Source organism: Macaca mulatta, chromosome 3 (genome assembly GCF_049350105.2).
Source record: "Macaca mulatta isolate MMU2019108-1 chromosome 3, T2T-MMU8v2.0, whole genome shotgun sequence".
NCBI classification, from domain to species: domain Eukaryota; kingdom Metazoa; phylum Chordata; class Mammalia; order Primates; family Cercopithecidae; genus Macaca; species Macaca mulatta.
In genome coordinates, this window is record NC_133408.1 from 32,175,424 (window position 1) to 32,190,548 (window position 15,125).

At 38.0% G+C, this 15,125-nt stretch overlaps 1 long non-coding RNA gene across 1 annotated transcript in view; it reads left to right on the top strand.

Annotated features, from left to right (window-relative positions):
- Positions 1-443: 443 nt before the first annotated feature.
- LOC106997317 (uncharacterized) overlaps positions 444-15,125 on the top strand; it is a 140,313-nt gene continuing 125,631 nt past the window's right edge. Inside the window, exon 1 of the long non-coding RNA XR_013414953.1 lies at positions 444-551. This is a non-coding gene — a long non-coding RNA (uncharacterized LOC106997317). The remainder of the gene's footprint in view (positions 552-15,125) is intronic.

Here is a 15,125-nt window from a genome sequence, read left to right on the forward strand (position 1 = left end):
CAAAATCAGCCTGGACAACATGGTGAAACCCTGTCTCTACTAAAAACATAAAAAATTAGCTGACTGTGGTAGTGGGTGCTTGTAATCCCAGCTATTCAGGAGGCTGAGGCAGGAAAATCTCTTGAACCCAGGAGGTGGAGGTTGCAGTGAGCCAAGATCGCAACATTGCACTCCAGCCTGGGCAACAAGAGCAAAAAACTCCATCTCAAAAAACAAAAAAGTTATTTCAGAACCCCAGAGCCCCTTAGCCCATGATGATGAGGATTGCTGAAACTCAAGCTCCAACTGCTGAAATGGACAATTCTTCTCCTGATAGAGCTGGTCTGAATGCTCCCTTTGTGGGCATCCACTGAGCTCTGCCTGGTATTGGCCGCACTGAGTTTCAATGCAAAGTTGCACAATCACTGTGCTCTCCCTCCCACAAGTGCACAGATTCTCTCTCCACACCACACATCCATTGCTGGGGGATGGGAGAGAGGTGGCTCAGCCATTCAAGACCGTGTTTTCCACCTTCTTCAGTTCTTCTTTCAGCAATATGAAGTTAAAACCAGGTACTGTAATCGCTTTCTTGATTGTCGGTTCTTATGTAGGTGCTTTTTCTGTGTGTAGAGAATTGTCAAAGTTGGTGTTCTTACAGGAAGAACAATTGGTGGAGGCTTCTATTCGTTATCTTGCTCTGCCTTTCCACCTCCCTGTTTCTTAATTCCCCCTTTAAAACACTCTGTTGCTTCTATACAAATCAAATCTGAGTTCAAGTCAGGCTGGACTTTTTATTGCAATAATATACTAGTGATTAAATCTATCCATACTACTTTAACAGATTTCCAACTTTGCTCATATTTGGCAAGATTTATAAATCAATCTAAATATATATTTGAACAAAGGCAGGCACATGAATCAAAGGCACCATTGGGATTAGATCCACAGGAAAATTCTACTACAAATATGGTCCTTCAAATGGAACACATTTGACTCTGTTGACTGTAGCTAGAAACAGAAGTCGGACCAGACATAGGACTGGTGGAAATTGAAACAGTTTGTCCGTCGGCAGGAACTAGCAATAGAGATGAAGATTCTAACTAAGGGCTTTGGAGTTGCCAGATGGAGAGGTAATGGATGGATGTCCCAGATGGATAGAGAACTTGTAGAATATACCGGGTTAGTGATAATTCTTAAGACGCCAATTTGTAAATAATTTGGAAATGTTTAAATTACAAGAGCCTTCAGATCAAACAAAAGCTTTCAGTTTTCCAACAAACTGTATGGGATGGGATGAAAGGGATAAGGCACAAATGAGAATTATTAGAGAAGGTCAAACACCATAATACTTGTGTGTGCTATTTTGACAAGTTATAGCTCCACTATACCAAGAAATGTGGCAATTTCATAGGAAGTCATATATACACAAAGAAGCACAGATTTTCTGATTATTAAATGCTGACATTATATTTGCTAATAAATCATTCATTTATTCTGTAAAATATTTATTGATGCTTGATGAATGTTAGCCTCTGGGCTATGCAGTGGTCCCCGTCTTCACAGAACATATAGATGAGTTATAATGGAGGTAGAAGTTCTCCAAGAGCCCTTAGGTGTGGGTGTCAGTCTTTTAACCATTGGTTCTTGAATCCATTCCTTGCCCTACTGCAGCTCTGCTCTGTATCTCAGAGACATAAACTTTCAGGCTACATTTCCCAGGCTTGGCACGATTTTGGCTGAGTTTGACCGAAGGAAGGAATCAAAAGGAGAATGAAAGATGGGAGGATTGTAGAAGGCAATGTACTTGTCCTCTTGCTCTACTCAGGCAGCATTTTGGAAACAGCAGCGTCTTTTGCACGGCTCCAAATTCTGCTTGACAGGCTCAGCTTCTGGTTTCTGGTGTGTGAACTCATAAGAGCTGAATCTCTTCATCTCTTCCCAGCTCTGCGTTTAGTGAAATGTTGCTATCTTGAAATCAGCCATGGTATGATATTAACACCACAGAAATTGGCAGTAAAGTTTTGTTTATCCCCAGACAGCTGGGTGTTAAGCACGAACCACTATACCATTGTTTCTAGTAATGATACTTCTACTGGTTCCTCAAACTCTAGAGGTGGTAGTTTGCTCTCTTGTGTTATTCACTCAGTTGCCTCAACTTCTCAATTCTTTCTTCCTCTGTACAATTATTTCCTTGTATTAAATCCCTTAGGCTGGAATACCTAGAGTAGTTTTTCTGATGAGATTCCAATGGATATTATAGGACACCTAACCTGGACTTGAATATTTAAATCTTGGATATACAGGAAAAAATCTTCAGAAGAAATAAAATATCTACTTTTAAAAATTTTATTTTCTTTCCTTGTAAGTTCTAGGATACATGTATGGGACATGCAGGTTTGTTACATATGTAAACATGTGCCATGGTGGTTTGCAGCACCTATCAACCCATCACCTAGGTATTAAGCCTCTCATGCATTAGCTACGTATCCTAATGCTCTCCCTCCCCCTGCCCCCCCCAACAGGCCCTAGTGTGTATTGTCCCCTTCCCTGTGTTTATATGTTGTCATTGTTCAGTTCCCACTTATAAGTGAGAGCATGTGGTGTTTGGTTTTCTGTTCTTGTGTTAGTTTGCTGAGGATAATGGCTTCCAGCTCCATCCATGTCCCTGCAAAGAACATGGTCTCATTTCTTTTCAGGGCTGCATAGTATTCCATGGTGTATATGTACCATATTTTCTTTATTCAGTCTATCATTGATGAGCATGTGGGTTGATTCCATGTCTTTGCTATTAAGACTAGTGCTAGAGTGAACATACGTGTGCATGTATCTTTATAATAATATGATTTCTATTTCCTTGGTTATATACCCAGTAATGGGATTGCTGGGTCAAATGGTATTTCTAGTTCTAGATCCTTGAGGAATTGCCACACTGTCTCCCACAGTGCTTGAACTAATTTACATTCCCACCAACAATGTAAAAGCATTCCTATTTCTCCACAGCCTTACCAGCATCTGTTATTAAAATACCTATTTTTTTTTTTTTTGAGATGGAGTCTCGCTCTGTTGCCCAGGCTGGAGTGCAGTGGCGGGATCTCAGCTCACTGCAAACTCCGCCTCGTGGGTTCCCGCCATTATCCTGCCTCAGCCTCCCCAGTAGCTGGGACTACAGGCGCCCGCCACCTCGCCCGGCTATTTTTTTGTATTTTTTTTTAGTAGAGACGGGGTTTCACCGTGTTAGCCAGGATGGTCTCGATCTCCTGACCTCATGATCCACCCGTCTCAGCCTCCCAAAGTGCTGGGATTACAGGCTTGAGCCACGGCGCCCGGCCCCAAAATACCTATTTTTAAAAGATAAAATGAACATAAGTTGGTAATAAGATGCAGGGATAGAAAAAGGGATGATCCAGCATCAGGTCTAGATTTTTGGTTTAGGAATGTAGGTGGATAATGGTGCAATTTTTCAAGAAAGAAAGCAAAATCCGAGGGTTTGGGGGTGGAAGTGGAGTTGATGAGTTGAGGTGCTTATAAGATCCCCAAGGATAAATACGTGCAGTAGGGTTCAGTGAAATCTGAAATACAGAGGGGATATCATTTCCTGAAACGCTCCTCCTCTTCCTAATCCCTTAGTTGCCTTGCCCAGTAGATTATCTTATTTCCTTTCTGTACTTTCAGAGTGCTATTCCAGGTTTCATTCGTATGTGCTCAATTCTCTCCTATCTTAAAACAACAACAACAACAACAACAACAACAAAATACTTTTCTTATTAAATTCCATATTTCCCGTCAGCTTCTGTGGAATTTCTTTTTTCCCTTCATGGGTAATTTTGTGTCCATAATAGCTGTTTCTACTTTCTCCTTTCCCATTCCTTCTTAATCCATTGAAACCTGGCTTCTAGCCCGACTCTCCTGAAAGTGATCTTGGCAAACAGCAATGACTTGCTTGTTGCTGAAGCCAATGGATTCTCAGCTCTGAGTGGGCCAGATGAGTGGCCAGTGCATAGTAAATATTCAGTAAATGGGAGTTGTTATTATTATGATTGGGCTGAATTAATTTTTTAGCGTCACTGCTAAATTTACTGTATCTCAAGAGAAATTATCTTTATAATTCATCACTTTGTGAAACCATTTTATTTCTTAGTGAATTTTTCTTTCTAATTACCTATCATTAAAACAACTGGAGAATTCAATGAGGAAAAATAACATCAATTACTTAGCGCTCCATGAAAAAAACAAAAATGTAAACTCTAAAAAACTGTTTGAGTAAAATTTTCACCTTCCTACTAGTTGTTTGTTTCATTACACAGAGAGAGCTTCAAAGGATGCAAATTGCCTTAGGGGAATGACAGATTAAAACATTTTTCTCCAAACTTTCTATGTTTTCTTGTGGTTTCCACAAATAGCTAGTACTCTTTAATAAGGAACAGAAATGAAGAATAAGGGTCGTTTACTAAGTGGCATGTTTGATTTACAGTCTGGTAGTTGCAAAGAATTAGTGGTGTATTCATATTTCAATAGCTCACAGCATAAAAGGCATGGCTATAGTGACGAGCACGCTCTTAAATCATATCTTTGCCTAAATGTAAAAGAGAATATACTTTAAAACAACTCTGCTACCTAAGCTTTCAGTATCTTTCAGAGGAAGGAACAAGATCTATAAATGAGATATGATACTTTATTTTTTACTTTTTACTTTGGCTTTCAAAAAATAGCAGTTTCTACTTTGTAGACAATTTGAATTTTGAAAGCCAAGCTTTGCCATGTGGACGTTTGTAATCATATATCCTCAGGTTTAATCCTGTGTCACTACCAATAAATCTCATGCTCTGAAGCATAAAAACCACAAGGCAATCTTGAAATCGTCAGTAAACTAACTTGCTTTGTAATGTAACACCTGTCATTGAAATCCAGGAACATTTTTAGGGTTCATTTAAGGGTACACTTAACATAGTATTTCTAATTAAAAGATTATGATGACCCAATGATCCATCTCTGTTAGATCTCAAATGAAACGTTAAAGTTGATAAACGAATTACAGATACAATCCTATATTAGTCTTAAATAAATAAACGATCCATTCTTTTAATAAATAAAGAGAGAGGAGGAGACCTAGTACCATGTTTATCTCAAATGTTCACCCATAATCTCTCTTTCATCACATGGAGAAGCTCTAAAGGAAATAAAATGCAGTGCTAAATGGAATCTGTCTTACCCAAATTACAGAATTTGAGTAAGAAAGTTCAGAAGAAAGAAGCATTTTAATTCAACATCGGGAACATTTTTTCTCATGTCTTCTCCTGCATTGTTCTTGTTTTTTTTATGCCCTTATATTCACCCAATAAGGTTATACTTAACTGCAGGATTTTAAAAAGCGAATGACCAATCAGGTAAGCTTACAAAAGAAAGAAAGCCAAAAAAAGCATCAGTGCATAGTCACACACAGGTGCACACACACAGATTGTTTTGATGATCTCTTGAAAATTTCTAAACTGTCCCTGTTTTGCTGACCACTATTAAGTTTCCTTTGGTAATTTCTCCTCTTTAACAGACTTGGGAAATAAGTCACCTTTTCTAACACATGGCATTATTTCTGTAGGTCAAAAACATCCATTCTGCTTTAAGGTATTGAGGCAAAGAACAGAGCCTCGCTCAAGTCATTGTGTGCCACAGGTTTTTCTCAGGACACATATGTAGGAATCAAGAAAAACTGAATCTTAGGAATTCTGGAAGAGCTGTGCACCCCAGGACAAGAGCTGAAAATCTTCCTGACATTTCATTCTCTTTCAAATAACCTGAAATTTTGCATAGTAGGCATTCACAACTTTAACCACTTTTCATTTGGCATTTTCAGTCTGATAAATCAACTGATTAATGAATACTTTCTTCTTCTGTTCATCCCATCCTACCTCCTTTTCGTTCTTTCCTTCTTTATTTCCTTCTTTCGTTTTGCTACCTGGAAGTTGTGCAATCTTGAGTAAGCTACTTAGCTCTTCTATGCTTTGGCTTCTTCTCTAATTGAAATAGTAATATTAACATTAATAATAGTAATATATTCTCTAGGGCTGTTGTGATGATTAAATGAGTTAATACATCTGTAATGCTCAAAGTATTGCCTATTATAAGAGCTTCAAATGTCATTTGTTATTATTAGTAGTTACTTTTCTTTCGTTTCATGAGAAGTATATAAATTTATTCTTGTAAAAACATAAAATGAATACAGAAATATGTACAGTACAATGTCAAAATTGCATTTTCTTACTTCCAATAGGCACTATCCTTGGCAGAGATAACAATTTGATATATATATAATTTTAGTTCTTTAGATAATTACATGCATGTGTGTGTCAAACACATACACAGTCCTATATATAAATAAATACACACATATTCTTAACATAAATGTGACTATATCATTTGTGTCTTTTTGGCAACACCAATAGATCTTAGATATTTTTCTATGCTAAAATACACAGTTCTATCGTATACGTTTGTAGAATAAATGAATTTATCAAACATACATTTATTCTTTACAAGATATCATTCTAGGCATTGGGGATTTAGTGATGAATAATAGATAAATTGTTTGCCCATAAAAGTTTTGATTCTAGTGAAAGATCTGGACATTAAAAAATGTGGCTCAATATTTAATATAATGTCAAGAGAAGGTAAATTAGACAAAGAAACATAAAAAGAGATAAAATGTAGAGAGGTTTGAGGTCAGGTTGGTGAGGAAAGTTCTCCCTGGGGGTGACATTTAACCAGAGACGCTGGAGAGAATGAATCAGCCTTGAGAATGGCTGGAGATATAACACGAGCAGAGGAATAAGTAAGGGCAAATGCCAGTGAGTTCTGAAGCAGGTGAGTGGTGGGGAAGGAGAGAAGAGATGAGTTCAGAAATGCAGGGACCAAATTATATGGGACTGCAGTTCAAAGTAAGGATGTTGGGTTTGATTTTAATTCTGTTGAATCCCTGCCTTTTTTTCTAATGAATGAAAATAGCATATCCTACTTCACCCTTCTTTCCTAATGATGGAAATATGTCAAATGTATCTCCTATGAACATTACAACGAAAATCCTTGCCTCATCTTTGTGCACATGTGGCTAATTTTGCAAGTTGTATTCCTGGAGTAGACTAACTGGGTTAAAAGGTGGTGAGCATAATGTAAATGCAGATAGATGCTGTCAAATTGCCTTAATAATTTTTATATTCCCACCCATGGGGTGTGGAGGTGACCATTTCCCTTTATTCTTTTCAATAGGAGATATTGTCACCCTTCTTATTTTCAATAATGAGACTTGTCACTCCTAATTTTCAACAATCCAATGGGAATAAAATCATGTCTGTCTCTTATTTTAGCTTGCATTTTCACTGCTAATAAAGCAGAAAAGGTTCTACAGGTTTATTAACCAGTTTGATTTTTTTTTTCTCTTATGAGTAGCCTATTGATCACATTTGCATTCCAGGTCATGCTCTGGCCATGCTTTGGATTGGCTGCCTTTGAGTCAAGTATTCACCCTCAATACAATCAGCTGTGTCTGGAGATCGGGGTTATATATTACAAAACATAGCTCTTTAAGGCTGCTCTTCAACATGGGCTATAAGTAGCACATGATAACCTATAAACTCTATGGGCAAAGCAGTTACAAAGCGGTTACCCTGACTAATGCCCAGTACAATTCGGTGGTGAGTGAAATTAGACATGTAACACATTATTTATTAAGCACACGCCAAAAGCGTCTAAGCTCTACTTTAGGTGTTATAGGTGACAAAAAGTTATACAAGACAGTGTCACTATCCTCAAGGAAAGACAAATTCAAAACTAATTATAATTCAGAATCCAATGTATTCTGAATTCCCCAAAATGATACTCACCAAATGTTTTGTTTTTTTTTTTTTTTTTTTTTTTTTTTTTTGAGACGGAGTCTCGCTCTGTCGCCCAGGCTGGAGTGCAGTGGCCGGATCTCAGCTCACTGCAAGCTCCGCCTCCCGGGTTCGGGCCATTCTCCTGTCTCAGCCTCCTGAGTAGCTGGGACTACAGGCGCCCGCCACCTCGCCCGGCTAGTTTTTTGTATTTTTTAGTAGAGACGGGGTTTCACCGTGTTAGCCAGGATGGTCTCGATCTCCTGACCTAGTGATCCGCCCGTCTCGGCCTCCCAAAGTGCTGGGATTACAGGCTTGAGCCACCGCGCCCGGCCGATACTCACCAAATGATAGAGTAATTCTGAGAGAAAGGAAATTGCATTCAGTCAGTAACCCTTGTAAGGTTTAGTGGTAGTAATAGTCTTTGCCCTCGATTTTGAATAGGTATAAGATTTTTTTTTTTTTTTTTTGAGACGGTGTCTCGCTCTGTCGCCCAGGCTGGAGTGCAGTGGCCGGATCTCAGCTCACTGCAAGCTCCGCCTCCCGGGTTCACGCCATTCTCCTGCCTCAGCTCCGGAGTAGCTGGGACTACAGGCGCCCGCCACCTCGCCCGGCTAGTTTTTTGTATTTTTTTAGTAGAGACGGGGTTTCACCATGTTAGCCAGGATGGTCTCGATCTCCTGACCTTGTGATCCGCCCGTCTCGGCCTCCCAAAGTGCTGGGATTACAGGCTTGAGCCACCGCGCCCGGCTGTTTTTTAAAGGCCTATATTGTTTTTGTAAAATAATTTCATGCTAATATATGACATAAAAGACCAAAGTAAAAATCAGCTATAGTGCCCCACTGGGAGAAAATCGCTATATTTTTTAGCGAATGACTCAATATTTTTGAGAAGGTCTCACCAGACATCTGTGTGTGTGTATGCATGTGTGTTCATATGAACATATGTAAAGTTTTACACCAATGGGGACTTTTTTTCTGTCAGTATTTGGTACATTGGCCAATGCAGATACTCAGTGTATATTTTTTGAATGAATGTATGTTTTATAGCTTGTTCTATGTTAATCAAAGGCATGTCTAATTAGTCATGTTTACTGACTGCATAGTGTTTCATGACATGTATAGCTGATTTAACCAGGATTCTATGCAAAACTTTTAGCTTTATATTCATCTGCTTTATTTTAAAAAAACACTGATAAAATAATCTCAGGTTAAATCTATTTTATATGTATATAACTATCTCCCTAGGGATACTTTTTAGGAATGCATTTTCTATAGGAAGGATAGAGCATATTTTAGAGCATAAATGGTGCACATAACCAAACTTCTGTCCTGCATAGAAATGTGAATTAAATTTTCAACAAGATTGGCAGCACATGGTTTCACAGACTGGCCAAAACCAGGTTTTAAAAACCTTTCGGTGAAGAGAAAAACAACAGATATTAGCATTTAACTGAGCAGGGAGGGTGAAAGGAGGGACAGGATCAGAAAAAATAACCACTGGATACGAGGCGTAGTACCTGGGTGATGAAATAATCTGTACAACAAATCTTTGTGACATGAGTTTACCTGTGTAACAAACTGTACACATGTAACCCTGAGCCTAAAATAAAAATTTAAAAAATGGATTACATTCTAGTTACTTATGTAGCAAAAAGAAATAGATAATTGAAAGTTGATTCGTTTTTTAAAGTGATGAACACGTGATAAGAAAGTCAATAGGCAGATGTCCTTAATTATTTATTATTATAAATTATGGTAATAAATTTTTTGGTGTAGTGGAAGTTAGAAATTCTAGTTGCTATTAAGTATGTGTCAGGAGGTAGAGGGGCATTGGGAGTGGGTATATTGTTTAGAAATATCATTTGCGATAAGGTTTATTTGGTCTGATTTGGAGGGTATGAATGTTCTAATTTTGTGTCTTTTACATGTTTGTCCATTTATTTTACTAATTTTATTTTTGGAAGCCACAAGCTGGTTCAGTATTTCTCAAACAAGAATCAAAGTGGACTTTTGGATGCACAGTGTATCTCCTTGTGTTCCATAATGAACGGGGAGTGGAAACTGAATTCTTATCTCTTTCTCTTTGTTAAAACTATGAGACTATGCTGAATTATACAGCTTCTTAGCAAGTTACAAAACTACATAAGCAGTTTAGCTATACCATAGTGTAACTAATCATGAACCAATTTTCAGTTATTTCAGAAGACTTTTCTGTGTATGGCTGTGCCACTTACTCCGCTATTGTCTCTCGGCTCAAACCACATTTCTAAAATTGCTTCATGATGCTGAAGCTGGAACTCTGCAAACACTATTTCTTGCTTTGCTCCCTGATTTCCCGTTATGCTCTGCCAAAAGGGGGCACAAGAGGGAGACTAGGACTGGAGGAGAAAGAAGGAACCAGGTCTTTCTTCTTTACTCCGTGTCGACTTCCTGTCCATTTGCAGTTCTTGTAAGCATCGTCTTGGCAGTGCTTCTTCACCCTGGCAGCAGTAGTTATTCCGTATGCGGTAGCTGAATTCAGTTGACAGTTTTTTAAACACTTGTGAAACAAGTCGCACTGTGTCACAGCTAACAATCACCAGCATCTGCTAACAGTATCCTGTTTTCTAAAGTCCGGGTCTCAGCCCTTGGGACTGCTCTTCCAAGCTCAGAGACACCAGTGTCTGTTGGGCAACTGAACCAGTAGCCCTCCTCAAAGCCCTGGGTTTCAGTTATGCAAGACCCCTCCTCCAGGTTTCTAAATTGTAATAAATCCAACCATGTCCCTTAGATTTTTTAACCATAAGGACGGTATCTGCTTCCTACATTTGCTGCCTCCATGATACATTAGCGTCCTCTTTTTATCTTTTCAGTTCCTGGTTCACAGCTTCATACCTGGTTGACAATTATTTACATTACATTCTCCCTGTTCAAAATCTCATATGTTTTCCATCCTCTTACCAGACCCCGATGGAGACAATGGTCATAGAAGAACTGTGGGAGTTTTGTATTAAGTATATGATAGTAGAAACCAAGTTTTGTGTTTTTAGAGAAGAAATGTTAATTCACAGCCACTATCTCTCTCTCCATCTCTCTCTCTCTTTCTCTCTCTCTCTCTCTGTATGTGTGTGTATATATATATATCTCCCTAGAAGAATTCTATGAGACAGGGAGAATGAAGAAAACCAAGGAGTGAGACTCATTCATTAAGTGTGATTCAATAAAATGTGTCCATGGAGCACTACCTTCACCACAGAGACTCCAGAAACCTCTTTGCATGTTTTTTTTTTTTTCTTCAATGTCATGAAGTCACATCTCCACAGCAGTAGCAGGATGGATTTTTTTGATGTAATCTGTCTAATAATGGGTTGTTTGTAGAGCCAAGGTGTTTCAGTGACCTGGGGTTATTCTGGAAGCTGCAATTACCTACAGAGAATAACCGTTGAAATTCCTACGTGGAGAAATCCAGGGAAATGTCATGGAGGTACATCTTTGAAATGGCCATGTTCGTAAATTATGGTTGAGGGCAGGATTTCGCGATTTACAGCAGAGAGATAAAATTCCTATCTGCAGTGACTGTGGTCATAACAGATTCTTTACTTTTGGTATTCATTTTCTATAAAGTTTTATGGTTTTAAAATTTCAAATTAACTATTAAAGCTCAACTATTGTTAAATAAGCATTAAGAATCAAGCTCATAGCTCTTCTGAAAATCAAAGTGATTGGAGAACTACTTTTTAACTGTGTTCTAGTGAAACAAGCTAATTGACCTGCTTATAGGCACAATTTCTTTTGTGCAATTAGTTCAAGGCTGTATCCATTCACCTGGAACCTTCTAGAAGTAAACCCTATTAGACTTCTTCAGTCATTGATGATTTTGGATGCAATTTCATCTGCTTTTGAAAAAAGGTTACTAAAACATTTCAGATACATTCTTCCTATCTTACAAAAGTAGACACAGCATAGCATCAAATTTATTTATGTCTGTAGTAACCTTTGTGATACATACTAATTTTCCATAAAGCTATGTTTGGGGGTTTTATGTAGATTATCTTATCAGTCGCAAATAATTACAATTTTGTTCCCTTCCCTGCCAGTCATTTTCCATTTACTTCTTCAGCTCCATTGCTTCCAATGCAATGTTGTGTAGAAATGGTGGGAGGGAGCATGCTTTCCTCACACCTGATTTGATGAGGAATAATTTTAAAGTTTCACTGCTGAGCATGTTGTTTACTGCACTCTTTTGATAAATCGCCTATATATCTATTAGAATTTAGTTCAGGAAACAAAAATCATTCTAGATATTATAAGGAGGGAAGCATGTAACAGGCACTTGAAAGGTCATTGGAAGGGCTGGAGGAGAGCATTTTGGGGATGAGGGGTGATGCTGAAATTTCATTTCATGATCACCTACCTCAGGTGTCATCAGAGGTCAGATAAATAAATTTGCTGGCACTGTCACAGCTGCCTCAAACCACAAATCTAGTACCAAAAACAGAGAATAATGAATGAACATATGTTATTGGTTCCTATTTGTTAGTAACTTTTGCCAAAGGAAGATGCCTCTGCTCTTTTATTAGTCAGCATCCGAAACAACCACAGAAGTTATTTCAGCACATGTGATTCCATACAAATATTTAAAAAGTGGTTGTTAATGTCACTCAGAAGAGGAAAAAATATTAAAAAAACCATTAGGTTGTGGAAATAGCAATCGCAGGCAGCAGTGACGCCCTCCTAGCCTTAGTGAAGAAAGAGAAGGATTAGAATTACTAAAATAAAAAGTTTTTTTGAAGAAACTTGTGGAGGTGAAACCAACCTTTCAGGAGATGAAGCTGGTTGGCTGGTGATCAGTTTCTCTGAGGAGGACTTAGGCCATTTCTGCAAGTTTTAGGAAAAAAAATCCGACTAGATTTAACTGTAGCTAAAGAAAGGAAGTGCCTCCGCTATGGTGTAGGAAAGAATTAATGTAGCAGGTCTGATGTTGCTCTTCCAAGGGCTTGCTAATCCTTGGCTGGTGTGTGAAAACTTGACTTTGGAATTTTCCCTTTGTTACTAAAGAATCCGGCTGTCTTGTATGCCTCGGTCACTGAGCCCTCCTTGCCTAGACTGTGCAAACAGTGTGATTGATGGTAAATACCTGCTTTCCTCCCAGGAACCTAGAACTTTGATAATCATTCCTGGCTACACCGGGAGAAAGTTCCGATGTGACCAGTCCGCCAGTAAAAACCTTGAACTCTCAATCTCAAGTGGGCTATCCCGGGCAAAATCACAGCACACATATTGCAGCATTTTGTTGCTAGAACAAAGAATGAGTTCTATGCCATCTATTCTAAGACCTACCTGGAAGGGAGCTTTTGCCTGGACTTTCTAGACTTTGATGCATTTTTTTTCCCTTGCTGATCTTGCTGTAAAATCAAATGAACTCCCTTGTAAAGCTGTCTGGATTCTGTTTCCATTTTTAAGTTTTAGAATTTCTTTCTCAGTGTTGTTGAAGGAATGCAACTTTATGAAATCAAACTCTTCATGATTGAAGCTCTATTCAGGTTTTCTATTTCTTCTTCACTCATTGTTTATCAAGCTCGTCAATTTAAACATTTAATTTTTTTTTTTTTTGCATTGAGGTGTTGTTTACTTACAACAAAATTCAAAAGTTTGAAGTATGCACTTTGAGTTTTGAAAAATATATAGAGTAGTATAATTAATGCAACAATTATGATATAGAACATTTCAATCTTCCCCAAAAAATTCTCTTAATGCCCCATTGAAGTCAATTCCTTAACCCACCCTACCCTTATGTTATTATACTTTGTTGTCTCCATAATTCCACATAAATGGAACTATACAGCATATAGCCTTTGGGTCTGACTTTTTTCACTTAGCACAATATTTTTGAGATTATCTGTGTTGTTTATACATAAGCAGTTTTTAAAATTGCTAAATATTATTTCTTTCTACATACTACAATTTTAAAACTTACTCACCAGTTAATGGGCATTTGGATTATTTATACATTTGGTTATTATGAATACAGTTTGCTGCAAATATTTGTTTGCAAGTGTTTGTGTGGATATGAGTGGGTTTTTAGAGAGGCTAAATTTCTAGTAGTAGAAATGCTATTATATGGTGTATTAGTCTGTTTTCCCACTGCTATAAAGATACTACATGGGACTGTAATTTATGAAGAAAAGAGGTTTAATTGACTATCAGTTTTGCATGACTGGGGAAGCCTCAGGAAATTTAGAATCATGGTGAAAGGCAAAGGGGGAAGCAAGGCACATTTTATATGGCAGCAGGAGACCGAAAGCATTCAGGGGAAACTGCCAGACACTTATCAAACAACAAGATGTCATGAGAACTCCCCCACTATCATGGGGACAGCACAGGGAAACTGCCCCCATAATCCAGTCACCTCCCACTAGGTTCTTCCCTCAACATGTAGGGATTACAATTAGAGATGAGATTTGGGTGGGGACACAGAGCCAGACCATATCCTACAGTAAGTTTTCAATTAGCTTTATTATAAAGAATTAAACTGCTTTCCAAAGTGACTATGAAATTTTACATTTTCACCAGCAATATATGAGCGTTGGAGTTGCTTCAAATCCTCTCCAACATTTAGTATTGTCAGACTTGTTAATTTTAGTAATTCAAGTAGATATATATTAGTAACTAACTGTAGTTTTAATTTGCATTTCGCTGATGCTTTGTTTATTGACACTAGTGTATCTTTACTGACATATGTGCTCAAACTATAAAAACAAAAATTGATAAAATGGATTCTAACAAAATTAAACCTTTTGCTTTTCAAAAGATACTATGAGGAAAAGTAGAAATATAAAAAGCAATTGGAAAACATATATCTGATAAAGTATTTGTATCTAGAATACATAAAGACTTCTCAATAAGAAGACAAATAACATTATAACATAGGGAGTTGTATTAGTTTATTCTCATACTGCTATAAAGATAGTACATGAGACTGGGTAATTTGTAAACAAATGAAAGAGTTTTAATTGACTCACAGTTCCTCATGGCTGGGGAGGCCTCAGGAAACTTACAACCATGGTGGAAGGGGAAACAGGTACCTTCTTCACAAGTTGGCAAGAGGGAGAAGAGTGTGTGAAGGAGGAACTGTCAAACACTTATAAAACCATCAGATCTCATGAGAATTCACTCACTATCACAAGAACAGCATGGGGGAGACTGCGCCCATGATCCAATCACCTTCCTCCCTCCACACGTGGAGATTACACATCTCACCTTCGACACATGGGGATTACAATTCCAGATGAGATTTGGGTGGGG